Source organism: Scyliorhinus canicula, unplaced genomic scaffold, assembly GCF_902713615.1.
Source record: "Scyliorhinus canicula unplaced genomic scaffold, sScyCan1.1, whole genome shotgun sequence".
NCBI classification, from domain to species: domain Eukaryota; kingdom Metazoa; phylum Chordata; class Chondrichthyes; order Carcharhiniformes; family Scyliorhinidae; genus Scyliorhinus; species Scyliorhinus canicula.
In genome coordinates this window covers 1,691,090-1,706,976 of record NW_024055728.1, presented here as the reverse complement: position 1 = coordinate 1,706,976, position 15,887 = coordinate 1,691,090, and the positions used below count along the sequence as shown (strand labels likewise).

General features: G+C 46.3%; 1 long non-coding RNA gene across 1 annotated transcript; it reads left to right on the top strand.

Moving 5' to 3' along the window:
• Positions 1-2,823: 2,823 nt before the first annotated feature.
• Positions 2,824-6,442, top strand: LOC119960747. Its single transcript, XR_005459512.1, has 2 exons — positions 2,824-2,951; positions 6,147-6,442. It is a non-coding gene; the product is annotated as an uncharacterized LOC119960747 (long non-coding RNA).
• Positions 6,443-15,887: the final 9,445 nt, after the last annotated feature.

The following is a 15,887-nucleotide window of genomic DNA, read 5'->3' as shown; positions in this document are numbered from 1 at the left end:
AATACAATGTGTTAAAGTGTGAGGTGTTGCCCTTTGATTGGTTGAATGGTTATTTAGACTATTTTCTAAATGGGAATACAGGCTTGGGAATGTGACGCACAAAGTGACTTGGCATTCAAAGTTCAGGATAATTTAAGGTTAATCTGCAGGTTCAGTTGGAATTTAGACAGACTTGTTAGAATTCACGTCAAGAAATCTGAAAAACATGTACTTCTGAGGCTTTGCTCAGATCCCATTTGAAATATTGTGAGCTGCTTTTGGTCCCGTATCTCAAGGACGATGTGTTGAATTGGAAAATGTCCAGAGGAGGTTCACAAGAATAATTCATTGAATGAAGGGCTTGTCGTATGAGGAAAGTTTCTGGACTCTCGGTCTGTACTGGTTGGAGTTGAGAACGATAACGGGGGAATCATATTGAAGTGGCAGGATATTCAGAGGCCGAGATGGAATAGTCGTGAGAGGTTGTTTCTCGTGGGAAAAACTAGAATCAAAGACCACAGCATTCATCCAGAGGGCGGTGAATCGAGGGAACTCTTTGCCGCAAAAGGATGTGGAGGCCAAATCATCGACTGTACTTAAGACAGAGATAGATCGATTCTTGATTAATAAGGGGATCAGGGATTAGAGGGCGAATGCAGACACATGAGGTGAGAAAGAAATCAGACATGATAGAATGGTGGAGCATACACGATGGGCCGAATGGCCTAATTTTGATATTATGGTATAATGGGTGTCCCTTTAGCCCAATTGGCTAAGTGGCAGGTTTATGAGGCTCCGCGAGGCCAGAAGTGCGGTTTCACTGATGATCAACGTGTTAAATCACCACCAGGCAGCTCAGCCTCAGGGAATGAAGCCTGTGGCCAACTAAGAATATAGCACGTATAACATATTTTCCTCAAGACGCATGTGCAGCAGCTACATTGGAATGTAGGAGAGGAATACAATAAAGGTGAAGTAGATGAAAGTATCCGACGACGATAGGCTGCTTTGCCCATTTGAAAGAATGACGGACGACTCGTGGTTCAAAAAACCATATCCGAGACAAAGGTTTAGGAAGGCGGGAACTTCATCATTAACAAGGCACAAGGGAATCCAACCTGTGTAGATGGCACCGCTGTGATGTGAACCAGTCGTGCATCCAAGTGTTGCACTTACAAAGAGAGAAAATTCTCCCTGAGATTTCAGTGCAGCAGTGAAGCAGAGAGCAGCTTCTGTCTGAGCTATCACTGCAGCAGTGAAGCAGAGAGCAGCTTCTGTCTGAGCTTTCACTGCATCACTGAGACAGTGAGCAGCTTCTGTCTGAGCTTTCACTGCAGCACTGAGACAGTGAGCAGCTTCTGCTTGTTATTTCACTGCATCACTGAGACAGTGAGCAGCTTCTGACTGAGCTTTCACTGCATCACTGAGACAGTGAGCAGCTTCTGCTTGTTATTTCACTGCGGCATTGTGACAGGGATTAGCTTCTGTCTGAGCTTTCACTGCAGCAATGAGACAGTGAGCAGCTTCTGTCTGAGCTTTCACTGCGGCACTGAGACAGAGAGCAGCTTCTGGCTGATCTTTGATTGCAGCACTGTGACAGAGAGCAGCTTCTGTCTGAGCTTTCACTGCGGCACTGAGACAGAGAGCAGCTTCTGTCTGATCTTTCACTGCAGCATTCAGGCAGAGAGCAGCTACGGTCTGAACTTTCACTGCAGCACTGAGACAGAGATAAGCTTCTGTCTGAGCGTTCACTGCAGCATCCACACATAGAGCAGCTTCTGTCTGAGCTTTCACTGCATCAATGAGGCAGTTAGCAGCTTCTGCCTGAGCTTTCACTGCAGCATTGAGACAGAGCAGCTTCTGTCTGAGCTTTCACTGCAGCATTGAGACAGAGCAGCTTCTGCCTGAGCTTTCACTGCAGCATTGAGACAGAGCAGCTTCTGTCTGAGCTTTCACTGCAGCACTGAGACACAGAGCAGCGTCTGTCTGACATTTCACTGCAGCACTGCGACAGAGATCAGCTTCTGTCTGTTTTTTCCTGCTGTCCCCTCGATCACATGCACAGTAGTTTCACTGCTGCGGCCTGGTTTCGTGATCACTGTTTCTCCTCTCAACAGTGTCTGCATTAATTCACCAACTTCAACATCTTCACTTGTTAATGAGTGCGAGTTGTGTGCTGTTCATGTGTGCGATATGATGGGATAGGAATCGGGAAGAGTTGTATAGAATTGGGCATTTCAAGATGCAACAGCAAGATGTGGAAAATGCTGAGGATTCAACCAATTATCTGCAAAACGATAGGCACAGGGCAGCAGAATGGACAGGGAAGAGGCAGCTGGAATTTAAACAGAGTGATGTGGAGTGATGTATTTTCACAAAAGTTATGTGGAGAGAGTGTACGGAGATAATGTCCCCATTATGACGACTGCCCACAATGTCGGGGCCTACACATGGACAGCATGTGTAGGTGGCCGTAAACACCGAGATAGTAATTCCAAAAACAGATGTGCTCTTACCCTTCCCAGAAATGACAGTTCATCCAAATTTAGAGACGTTTTGATGAACATTTTTACAGACAGTGTGTATGTATGTGCACTCTCAGCACAGCTCCCTTCACGACGGAAATGTTGTCAGCAACAGGCACACACCAGGTGTAACAGTAGCGAGATTCAATGCTGATCCCTACAAATTTTTCGGCTAAACAGCTGTGTGGGGATCGTTTTGCTGAAGGCGACATTCATGGAAATAAGGCAGCATTCAGCAAACACATGTTCCAATGACATCACCAGAAAACAGACACGCCTGCTCGTGTGATTATAAGTAACGTAACTCCGTGCTTAGATAGAGAAGTAATCAACACCAGCATTCTGGCCGTGACCCAGCGAAGATGCAGAAAGTGCTGTTCTTGGTGCTTGTATTTCTGGTGCTGACTCAGAACAATCCAACTGGAGCGAAAGCTGCAAAGAAAGGAGGTAAGAATCTTTAAACTGCACCAATCCTAAAACAGCTGGAGTTCATGCAGATTAATTTTAAATCGATTGTATTTTATTTAAGTGTAATGGTTTGATTGGGTAAGAGGGCGGATTGTGAGACTCGAAACAAACCGAAGAATTCAGTCCAAAATATCTCCTTTACTAATTCCCTGGTGTTTTTGTCACTATCCGAGTGCTTTGTGTGGCTTGTTGGTGTCGGGAGCTGATCCACAAGGCTAACGAAGAAAACACAAATTAATAGGCGGGGTCACGTTGCTGGGTCTTAATGAGACTATTTATCAGTAGAGAAAATCCTAAAATTGACCTCGTTGCATATTCACACTTGCTGATCCCGATCACTGCCATCTGATACAGATTGTGAGACTGCGGACTATGTGTGACGATAGGGTCAGGATCTCCTTCAGGCCCTCTATCACCACACTAATTGTCTAGCCTCAGATGTAGAAATTGGGAATTAGGAGCGAGACTGGAAATTTCTATGGGAAAAGCTCACGGACAGGAGGTACCTTTTCAGTTGGATATTTCTGAACGAGCAATCCCGAGTAACGGGGCTGCAATTCTTCCACGGCAGGCGACGGGATTTGAATCTTATTCGCATCACGAAATCATTGTCGCTGTTTTAAAACCCATCTCGTTCACTAATCTCCTGAGCCGCACTGGCCTACCCGTGACACCCGACCAACTTGAATGGTATGGCAAGGCCCTCAGCAGCTAGTAGGTTCAGGGGATGGGAAACAAATGCTGGTCATGCCAACTATGCCCATATCACACAGACGAATGAAGAAAAAATAATAATACCAACGCGTACAGGGATTCTAATGGATCAACCCGATATAGACAACTGTATTAGCACTGTCCCTTCCATAATAACGTGGGATGTGAGAAGGTGGATTAAATAAACATGATGATGGGGTGAAATGATTCATTGTTAACTGGGGCCAGCATTTGTCTAACTTGGGAGTTGAGTGAATGTTTGTGGGTTGAGGTCACACACCAGTGCACGGAGCTCAGCACTGCGGGAGTGCTCCACTGTTGTGGATTGATGTTTCACTCCAGTACTTGGAGCTCAGCAAGACAGGGACGTTGCACTGTTGTGGGAGAATGTTCCACTCCAGTACATGTAGCTCAGCACTGAGGGATCGCTGCAATCATGAGGGTTGATGTCCCACTCCAGTACCTGGAGCATAGCACTGCCAGAATGCTGCACTGTTGTAGCACACGCCCCTCCAGTACACGGAACTCAGCACTGTCAGAGCGCTGCATTATCATGGATTAATGTCCCAGTTTAATACATAGAGCTCAGCACAGCTAGAGAAGTGCATTATTTTGGATAGCTGTCCCAGTCTTATACATGGAGCTCAACACAGCCACAGTAATGCATTGTTGTGGCTATATGTCCCACTCCAGGACATGGAGCTCGGCACTGCGGGCGCGCTGCATAATTTTGTTTGATGCCCCAGTCTAATGCATGGAGCTCAGCGCTTTGTGACTGCTGCATTGTTGTGTGTTGATATTCCACTGGAATGAATGCTGAGCACGGCGGAAGTGTCGTGTTCTGGAGGAAGCAGCAAATGGTTACCTTGTCGACCTCTTCCTAGGAGAGGGAATCTATGGGTTATGCCGTGGTTATTCTATGAGGAGCTGGGGTTCTCGCATTGTTCTATACCAATATCACTCTCTGCACGAACGTGAACAGAAACTCTACATCCTTCACATCTAATTTTCTATTTTGTAAGATACTCTGTGAAATGATTGACCGCACTGTTTTTGGAGCAAATATTATTGGCCCTTGAGTAAACTTCCCCTATCACTGAAACTGTTGTGATTATTTGGGTGCTGCAACAGTTCTCTAAATATATGTTTTATTCTCTGTGTTCCTGGATAGTGGCGGTGGTGTTCTCCACCCTGATGCAACGCACAGAGCCTTTCTACATTTCAGAGAGAAAATCAGCAGACAGGAGTGTGGGAGTGAGGGAGTAGGATTGAACATGGCAGGACGTGGGACAGAGGGAGTGAGTGAATCTGCGCATACTAGCGGGATGGTGGGAGTACGTATAGGACAGGAAGTGGTGCAGGGACTGTTTGCGTATTGGCCGGCGAGTGTGCAGGAGGGAGTAAATCTGTCGAGATCAGAGAGTTGGAACGGCAGAATCTGTAGAGGGCAGGAACTGGGAGGTCGGGAGGTCGAGAGTGAGCGAGGGTCACTTTAAATCAGAGTGGGAGGGAAGTGATTATGTGCAGGTCAGTGAGTAGGAGGGAGGGCGGAGTCTGTAGAAGACAGTGTGCGGGAGACAGGGCGGGTGTGAGTCTGCACATGAATGGGAGTGGGTGGGAGGGAATGAATGCGTTTGTACACAACCATTAGGTGGAGGGAGGGAGTTTGTACAGATCAGGAGATGGAGGGAGTGCGTTTGTACTGCCAGGAAGTGGAGAGAATGAGTGTACAGACCAGGAGGCGGAGGGGGTGAGTTTGTGCAGACCTGGAGGTGGAGGGAGGTAGTGAGTTAGTTTAGACCAGGTGGTGGAGGGAGGGAGTGTGTTTGTACAGACTAGGGGGCGGAGACATGGAGTAAGTTTGTGCAGACCAAGAGGTGGAGGGAGGAAGTGCGTTTGTGCAGACCAAGTGGAGGCGGGAGGGAGGTTGCACAGATCAGGAGGTGGAAGAAGGGAGCTTGTACAGACCAGGTGGAGGAGGAAGGGAGTTTGTACAGACGAGGAGGTGAAGGGAGGGAGTTTGTACAGACCAGGTGGAGGAGGCAGGGAGTTTGTACAGACCAGGAGGTGGAGGAAGGGAGTTTGTACAGACCAGGAGGTGGAGGAAGGGAGTTTGTACAGACCAGGTGGAGGAGGCAAGGAGTTTGTACAGACCAGGTGGACGGAGGGAGGGAGTTTGTACAGACCAGGTGGAGGGGGCAGGGAGTTTGTACAGACCAGGATGTGGATGGAGGGAATTTGTGCAGACCAGTTGGACGGAGGGAGTGCATTTATTCAAGTCTTGGAGTTGGATGCTGTAAACTGTGCAATATTCGTATATACAACAAACCTAATGTTGCTGTGTTGTGCCGAGTTTATCCCTGTCACGCAGAGAGATTGTGTTTAATGTTTTTTCAATGATCTCCATCAAGCTGAAGAACCCGTAATTAATTCCTTCATCGTGCTTTCTTTTACTTTTAGTGTGTGGTCCTGGAAAATTGTGGTGTCTCTCCATGCCAATCACTGAGAATATGGCACCTGACATGCTCCCTTCTCGAGGCAGCGATGGGTACAAACACTATGGAAGGTAAAGATGGACGATCCACGAAGGGACTCCTATCAATCCTATCAATCCGAGATCTCCGTGCTCTCACTGAATGGAAGCTCATTTCCTGGAAAACAGGCTAATTGATTTCTCTACTCCTCTTACACCTGATCTTGTGTTACTGCTGTCTGTATAATGGTCTGTAATCAAAAATAAAACTTATTGCATTGGTCACAGCTTCATGTGTTGTTTCCCCTCAGGATCAGGCTGTCTGTAGCGAAGGTGACCGGTTTGAATTGAGGCTGGGCATAGATGTGTACATTCCAGATAACGGGAAGGGGAGGTCAATGGAATTGGTCTGAGATAAGATAGAGGCCCCACAATATCAGCTCTCTGACCAATTACATGTAAGGATGGCTCACAAATACTGTGCTATGGATAACGAGCTGGGGGTCTGGAAGTGACAGGAGGTAACCGTGGAAATGATTCTGGAGCTCGGCAATAGATTCAGAAAATAGGGACAGGATTTAATGTGTGTATAAGAGGACGGTAAACGAATTCACAGGCTGAGAACGGAATTTGGGGGATGGTGCAGGAGATCAGAGTGAGGAGGAAATATTGAGTGAGGGCTGAAGTTTGCTTTCAGTTTTCAGGGCATTCCGGATAATTTCAGAACACCACACACGTTCTCCGGGAAACATTAACGGTTTCGAGGCGCCGTGAACTGTATCGAGGTGCCATGGAGCGGTTTAATGTACGGTGCAGTGTTCCGAGACGCCATGGAGTGTTTCAGAACACCTTTATGGGTTTCAAGGCGTCATGGAGGGGTTCAGGGCACCGTGAAAGGTCTCTAGGCGCCAAGAACGAGTTCTGGACTCCCTGCGGTTTTAGGTTACAGCTGAGGGTATTACAGGGCTGGGAAATGTTTTAGGGGACGGAGCGATATTCCCTCTAGAGGGGAAGAGGTTTTATGCGTCACAATTGGATTAATACAACTACAAGATCATTTGAACGGTAGGAGGGAGAAGGAAAGCGTGGGGTATTTCCAGTGAGTGCAGATGGTGGATAGGAAAGGGGCGTTGACAGGGGTCAAGGGAACTTAAATAATTTCAATGGGTGGGGAAGGAATGAGCGGCAAAGGAATTTTTTCAGTGTTTTAAGAAAGGGTTCAGAGAGATGGGAATGACTGTCACTGGTTGCGGAAGGCAAAGCGAGGGTGGGGACGAGATTCGTTTCATGACAACAGGTATCAGGAATAGATGTCATGGGGAGGCGATGGCGAATTGGTATTTTTATTGGCCTCCAGCCAATACAGATTTTTGAAAAGGGTTAAAGAGCCGATGAAAATAGTGCCCTAACCGCAAATATGGCTATTTAAACAGTTTCTTATATTAAACAGAGCCCACTGGAACAGTATACACACAAAACAACAAAGATTATTAAAACAATGTGCGACATTAGCAAGGACCAGTTCAAACATTGTCTCCATTAATAGGAGGCTAGAAAATGACTCCTCCCTCAAAAGAGACCATTTCGTCATAGAATCATGGAAGGTCACTGCAGATATCTTTAAATACATGGGTAAACTTACATTCAAGTATAAGATCTCGTTAAGGACGGGTGCAAAACCTTTGCTGCATTCTCTTAGTAGTGTTCCTGATCCACTAAGAGAAAGATTAATAATAGAATTGTGAAGGCTAAAACAACAAGGAATAATTTCAAGAGTCACTGAACCGACTGACTGAGTCAGTTCCATCGTTTGCGTGAAGAAACCGTCAGGTGATCTCGGGATATGTATAGACCGCAAGAATATCAACAAGAACATCATGAGGGAACACTATTCCATTCCAAAACGAGAGAACCTCACCAGCGGGGTGAAAAATACGCCTGTGAGTAGTCCAAAACACGCTTTTTCAATTTCAGCATATCGACATGCTGTTGGTGTCATCGCACTGGATGCATTTGCAACAGGAACTCAAGACGAACTATCGTCTTTTCGCAACAGTAGTGTTCCTATTCTGTCCTGACTCGCACAGTAGAAATGTTCGTCTTCCTATCTGGATCTAAAGATGATAATATCGGTGCAGGCGTTAATTGTGATTTTAAATCAAACTACAAATGACCTAGAGGAGGGCGCAGAAGGATGGGTGAGTAAATTTGCAGACGACACTAAAGTCGGTGGAGTTGTAGACAGTGCGAAAGGATGTTGCAGGTTACAGAGGGACATAGATAAGCTGCAGAGCTGGGCTGAGAGGTGGCAAATGGAGTTTAATGTGGAGAAGTGTGAGGTGATTCACTTTGGAAAGAATAACAAGAATGCGGAATATTTGGCTAATGGTAAAATTCTTGGTAGTGTGGATGAGCAGAGGGATCTCGGTGTCCATGCACATAGATCCCTGAAAGTTGCCACCCAGGTTGATAGGGTTGTGAAGAAGGCCTATGGTGTGTTGGCCTTTATTGGTAGAGGGATTGAGTTCCGGAGCCATGAGGTCATGTTGCAGTTGTACAAAACTCTAGTACGGCCGCATTTGGATATTGCGTACAGTTCTGGTCACCTCATTATAGGAAGGACGTGGAAGCTTTGGAACGGGTGCAGAGGAGATTTACCAGGATGTTGCCTGGTATGGAGGGAAAATCTTATGAGGAAAGGCTGATGGACTTGAGGTTGTTTTCGTTAGAGAGAAGAAGGTTAAGAGGTGACTTAATAGAGGCATACAAAATGATCAGAGGGTTAGATAGGGTGGACAGCGAGAGTCTTCTCCCGCGAATGGAGGTGGCTAGCACGAGGGGACATAGCCTTAAATTGAGGGCTAATAGATATAGGACAGAGGTCAGAGGTGGGTTTTTTACGCAAAGAGTGGTGAGGCCGTGGAATGCCCTACCTGCAACAGTAGTGAACTCGCCAACATTGAGGGCATTTAAAAGTTTATTGGATAAGCATATGGATGATAAGGGCATAGTGTAGGTTAGATGGCCTTTAGTTTTTTTTTTCCATGTCGGTGCAACATCGAGGGCCGAAGGGCCTGTACTGCGCTGTATCGTTCTATGTTCTATGTTCTATGTACTCTGTTTGATGATCAGTTGTCCATTTGAAAGGGGTGGATATTTTTGGTCGTTTCTAAAAGCTGTTATTCTGGTTGGTATAAAAGGTATAAATGTGCCTAAGAAGTTGACAATTCCTGAAAATCGTTGAACAGTTGGACTCGGTAGGGGTTAAAAGCAGGGGTGGAATTCGTCAGTGTAGTTGCTGCTCACAAGAATGGGAATTAGAACATAGAAAAGTACAGCACAGAACAGGCCCTTCGGCCCTCGAACCCTACTTATTAGGACACTATAGGCAATTTAGCATGGCCAATCCACCTAACCCGCACAGCTTTTCGACTGTGGGAGGGAAGCTGAGCACCCGGAGGAAACCCACGCTCACAAGGGGAGGACGTGCAGACTCCGCACAGACAGATACCCAGCCGGGAACCGAACCTGGGACCCTAGAGCTGTGAAGCATTTATGCTAACCACCATGCTACCGTGCTGCCCTCATGCGAGGTAGATCACTGGCAGATGAATTCGTCAGAGTAGGGGCTGATCACAGGGTGTGGTAATTAGTCATGTGATGGCAAGTTCACAGGCAGGAGGAATTAACTATCGCTGGGCTGTTCACAGGGATGGGGCATGAACCACAATAATGGTTAATTAGTCAGGCTATGGGATGGTTAGGGAGCAGAATTACTCATGGCACCGAGTAGTCACAGGCAGGAGGAATTAGTCAGTCTGGGATCTGTCAAAGCGAAATGAAAATGAATCATGGCATTGTCTGCAATCAGTGATCATAGAATATAGAATTTACAGTGTAGAAGGAGGTCATTCTGAGCATCAAGTCTCCCCGGGACCTTGAGAAGAGAACCGTACTTAAGCCCAGACCTCCACCATATCCCCGTAACACAGGTCCCCACCTAAACGATATATATAGAAAAGTCATGAGGTTTGAAAGCCAGAATACAGGGAATTCGGACTTTGGAACGAATCGGACCTCAAAGGTAGTGATGTCAGGATTACCACCGGTGCCACGTGCTTGTCTGAGTAGAAATGACAGGATATAGAGGATAAATACGTGGCTGAAGAGATGCTGCCAGGGGGAGGGTTTCAGATTTCTGGGGCATTGGGACCGGTTCGGGGATCGCGGGGACATGCAGAAACTGGATGAGTTACAACTGGGCAGGACTGCTATCCTTGGGGGATATTTGCTCGAGCGGTTCGAGAGGAATTAAACTACTATGAAAGGGGGGCGGTAACCTATTCAAGGACACAGAGCAAGAGCGAGCAAGGACAAAAGCAAATACAGAAAAGTGATGAAGAAAAGTGATAGGAGGAGAAACCAAGTGCAAAATTCAAACAGGGCAACAGAGAAAAGTATTGGGATCAACAAAAACACTGTCAAAAAGATAAACATCAATCGCCTGTGCGTCAATGCACGGAACATTTGCAATTAAATGGATTACCTAATCGCGCAGTTGTAAATCAATGGCTATGACATCATTTGGATTACGGAGGCATGGCTGCAGGGAGAACAGGGATGGAAACAGAATGTCCCAGGGTTTTCAGTACTTAGGAAGGACAGGCATAAACTAAAATATGGTGGCATGCTGCTGGTTAAAGACGAAATTAACATCGTAGTGCGAAAGGATGTTAGTGCTGACAATGTGGAATCTGTATGGGTCGAGTTAAGAAATACCAAGGGACAAAATACATTAGTGGGTGTCACATAGAGACCTGCAAACTGCTGTGGTGAGGTTGGGAATGGCATTAAGGAAGGAATTGGAGATGCATGTAGCAAGGGAATCTCAGTGATCATGGGTGATTTTAATATTCAGATCGACGGGTAAAGAAAATCAGCCACAATGCCGGAGAGGAGGAATTGCTGACGTGTATACGGGATGGTTTTCTTCACCAATATATGGAGGAAACAAAGAGTGAGCAGGCCATCTTTGTCCGTTTGCTGTTTAATGAGAAGTGAGTCATTGCCAATCCGGCTGTACAAGACACCGTGGCGATGAGAGACCATAACTGATAGCATTGTTTATCAAGATGGATAGTGAAGAAGTTAATTTGGAGACCAGGATGCTGAATCTTGATAAAGGGAACTACGAGCATATGAGGCGGGAGGAAGAGAGATTGGGAGAGTTCATTAAAGGGATGGAATTAGATAGACCATGGCAAAACAAAATCAAGGAACACATGGGCCGACGACAGCAACTGTTCATTCCTTTCTGGTACAAAAGCAAAGGTTGTAAGCAGGTCCATCCATGGCTTACAGAGGAATTTAGAAATAGTATCCGATATAAGGAGGAAGCCTGCAGATTGGCCACAAATTTAGTCTGTGGATTGGGGCCTGTTTAGCATTCAGCAAAGAAGGACAAAGCGATTGCTGAAGAGCCGAAAAATCCAGTACGAAAGAAAAATTGCAGGGAATATAAAGACTGACACTAAGAGTTACGATAGATTTGGGACAAAGAAGAGATTGCTAAAGGGAAACCTGCCTAAAGACAGAAACAGTGAAACGCAAAAGACTGGACTAAGAAATAGATAAGCAATTGAAAACATGCTTCCGTTCTGTCTTCACAAAAGAGAACAGATGTCAGATACCAGAAATGTTGGAGAATGAAAGGTTTAGTGAGAGGGAAACACTGATGAAGATCGACATTAGTAGAACAATGGCGCACGGAAAATTGATGGGGTTCAAGGGGGATAAATCCCCAGGGCCTGAGAACCTGCATTCCAGAATGCTTAAGGAGGTAGCACTGGAAATTGTGGACGCATTGGTTGTCAACTTCCGGAATCCCATCTAGTCTGGAACTGTACCTACAGATCGGAGGGTAACTCACGTCACTCTGATATTCAAAACGAGAGTTAGAGAAAAAGCAGCGAATTATAGAACAGTAAGCCAAACTTTGGTAGTGGTGAAAATGCTTGAAACCATTATCAAAGAGTTAAAAGGGGAACATTTAGAAAGCTGTGGCTGGATCAGTCAGAATCAGCATGGATTTATGAAGAGAAACCATGCTTGACAAATCTGTTGGAATTCTTTGAAGAGGTAGCCAGTACAGTCGAAAAGGGGGTGCCAATCGATGTGGTATATTTAAACTTTCTGAAGGCGTTTAACAACGTCCTGCATCAGAGATTATTGTGCCAAATTAAAGCACATGGGATTGGAGGAAATGTATTCAGGTGGATATAAAACGGATTGGCAGAGAGGAAACAAAATGTAGGGATTTGTGGGTCATTTTCAAATTGGCAGGCAGTAACCATTGGGTTCCACGGGGGTCGGTGATGGGACCCCAGCTATTCACAAAATATATCAATAATTTGGATGAGGTAAGAACATGTAGCATCTCAAATTTTGCAGATGATACCAAATTAGGTGTGAGGGTGAATTGTGACCAGGATGCAAGGATCCTACATCAAGATCTGGACAGGTTGGGCAAGTGGGCAAACCAATGGCAGATGCAGTATAATTTACATAAATGTCAGGTTATTCATGTTGGAAGCAAAAGTAGAGTGGCAGGTTACTACCTGAATGGTTGTAAATTGGGAGAGGGGAGTGTGCAGCGGGACCTCGGTTCCCTGGTCCACCTGTCGCTGAAGGTAAGCATGCAAGTGCAGCAGGCGGTAACGAAGGTTAATGGTATGTTGGCCTTTATTGCATGAGCTTTCGTGTAAAGAAGCAGGAATGTGTTGCTGCAATTGTGCAGGGCCTTGGTGAGACCACACTTGGAGTATTGTGTGTAGTTTTGGTCTGCTTCTCTGAGGAATAATGTTCTTGCTCTCTGGGGAGTGCAGCGAAGGTTTACCAGATTGATTCCAGCGATGGCGGGACGGTCAGATGAGGACAGAGATTGACAAGGTTGGTATTGCTCTCTCTGGAGTTCAGAAGAATTAGGAGGGATCTCATAGAGACCTATAGAATTCTAACACGTCTAAAAAGCGTTGATGCCGGGAAGATGTTTCCATTGATGGGTGTGTCGATAACCAGGTGTCACGGCCTGAGGATTCAGGATACACCAATTCGAATAGAGTTAAGGAGACATTTCTTCACATAAAGAGTTTTGAGCCTGTGGAATTCATTACCACAGGAAGTAGATTACATTAAAACTCTGAAAATATTCAAGAGGCGACTGGATATAGCACTTGGGGGTAATGGGGTCAGAGGCTTTTTGGAGAAAGCAGGACTAGGCTATTGAGTTGGATGATCAGCCATGATCGTGATAAATGGCGGAGCAGGCTCGAAGGGCCAAAAGGCCTCCTCCTGCTCCTATCGTCAATGTATCTATGTATCTCTGGACATGGGATCCCCGTCTAATCTGACCTCTGAGCCTGTGACTCTCCAACAGTCATGATTGCGGGTGGCAAATGCTGTAAAATTTTGCGTGTTGTTTTTAACTAAAGCTCCAGGTCATAACACTCCTTCGGTTTCACAGTACACAGAACCCCCCTTCCCGGCACCCATTCTATGATCGTCCCCTCTCTCTCTGTCACCATCGTTAATTGCACCCACAGACAATGGTTTATCAGGCCCACCAAGACCTGACGAGCCTCTATAAAATCGGTGGCTAGTATTCCCTTCCCTGCCTGCTCCCGACTCATCAGCACACAATTCCACTGAGTTTGGAGTGTTCCTCATCGGATGGACGGTGGGACAGAGAGAAACCCAGGCGCCACGTTTCCTGTGAAGCCGACAAGGTTGTCAGTATTCCTTTGGATAGAGAGGATGTTCGGTGATTGTACTTGTGGACAATGGTGCTGGGGGTACCTGTGTCCAGTAGGTAATTCCCTGTTACATCCTGCACTTCCATCCGGACCCAAGGCCGATTGCACGTTCCGTAGTCTAGTCGGTACAGTTACGTGGGCTGGTTCGATGACATTCGTAAGGTTTTCGGGGATATGGCCACTAGTGTGCTCTGGTCTCTTGCCATAGCTACCTGTCCGATTTGTGTGGTTTCAGTTTGTATGAACGATATCATATATTTGATTGAAAACGCCCCTAATCCTGGTTCCCCTGTCCGTGCTGTTGGGGTTATTACTGCAGGAGCTTTCTCCGCAAACTGCTTGTTGGAGATTCTGCAGTCTCTCTTGTAGTGACCAGGCTTCCCACACCCAGAGCATAGTGGCTGCTTGTCGGGGACTCGGCTTCCCTCCTGTTTCCATTCCCTTCTCCTACTTGGAGCTTGTACAGTTACATGTACCTCTCCCCTGGAGAGCTTTTCTCCTTTTCCTTCTCCTTTGCGGTATGCTAGTGTGAGCGCCCTGATCAAATCACTCTCCTTCTGTGTCCTTGATCCATCCCTTTATTCAGTCGGCCGTCGCCGCCCAGCGGTACAATTGTAGGTTTGGAATGGCTAGACCCCACCCACCCAACACCCCGACTTTATTTTTTGTAGGACCTTCTTTGGACTCCTTGCATTCTTCCCCACACCATAGGAACGCCATGATTAGTTTGACTAGTGCTTTGAAAAAGGCCTTGAATATTGAGATCGGGATGGTTCCAAGTAGGAAGATTTACCTAGGCAGTATGTTCATTTTGATAGTGTGGACAAGCCCCGTGAGGATGAGTGGGATTGTATTCCACTTTTTTATACCTCCTCTGTCACACAGGTGAGGTTCCATTTGTGGAACCGTTATCAGCCATGGGCTTTTTGGATTCCCCAGGTAGCGGAATTTGTGTCGAGATTGTTTAAACGGCAGCCCCGTTAGTGCTGCCCCTCACCCCGGAACCTGGTTGAGGCATGTGCATGCGTACACAAAGCAAAGAATACATAAAAATTACAGCACATGAACATGCCCTTCGGCCATCGAAGTCTGCGCCAATCCAGATCCTCTATCTAAAACTGTCGCCCATCGTCTCAGGATCTGCATGCCTCTGTTCCCTGCACATTCATATATCAGTCTAGATACATCTTAAATGACGCTATCGTGCCCGCCTCCAGCACCTCCGCCGGTAATTGATTCCAGGCACCCACCACCCTCTGCGTAAATAATTTTCCATCCATAAAGTTTTCTCCACTCACCTTCAACTCGTGACCCCTGGAAAATGAGTCCCCTCTGGGAAAAAGCGTTTTGCTATCCACGCCGTCTATGTCTCTCATGATTTACTAGACCTCAATGAATACCACCCCTCCCCACAACGTCCCACATTCTAATGGAAATAATCCTGATCTACTCAACCTCTCTTTGTAGCTATCGCCCTCCATACCAGGCAGAATCCTGGTCAACCTCCTCTGCACCTTCTCCAAAACATCCACATCCTACTGGTAATGTCGAGACCTGAACTATAGGCAGTTTTCAAATGTAGCTGTCCCAAAGGCTTATACCACTGTAACATGGCCTGCCAACTCGTGTAATCAATATCCCTTCCGATGAAGGACAACATACCGTATGCCTTCTTGACGACGCTCTCGACCTGCACAGCCAGCTTCAAGGTGCAACGGAACTGAACACCCTGATCTCTCTGTACATCAATTTTCTCCAGGGCTTTTTAATTTACCGTATAGTTCGTTATTGAATTTGATGTTCTAAAATGCACCACCTCGCATTAGCCCGGATTGAACTCCATTTGCCATTTCTCCGCCCACCTCCCCACTCTATCAATATTCCACTGGTCACAATTCTCCATTTTTAGAAATTATC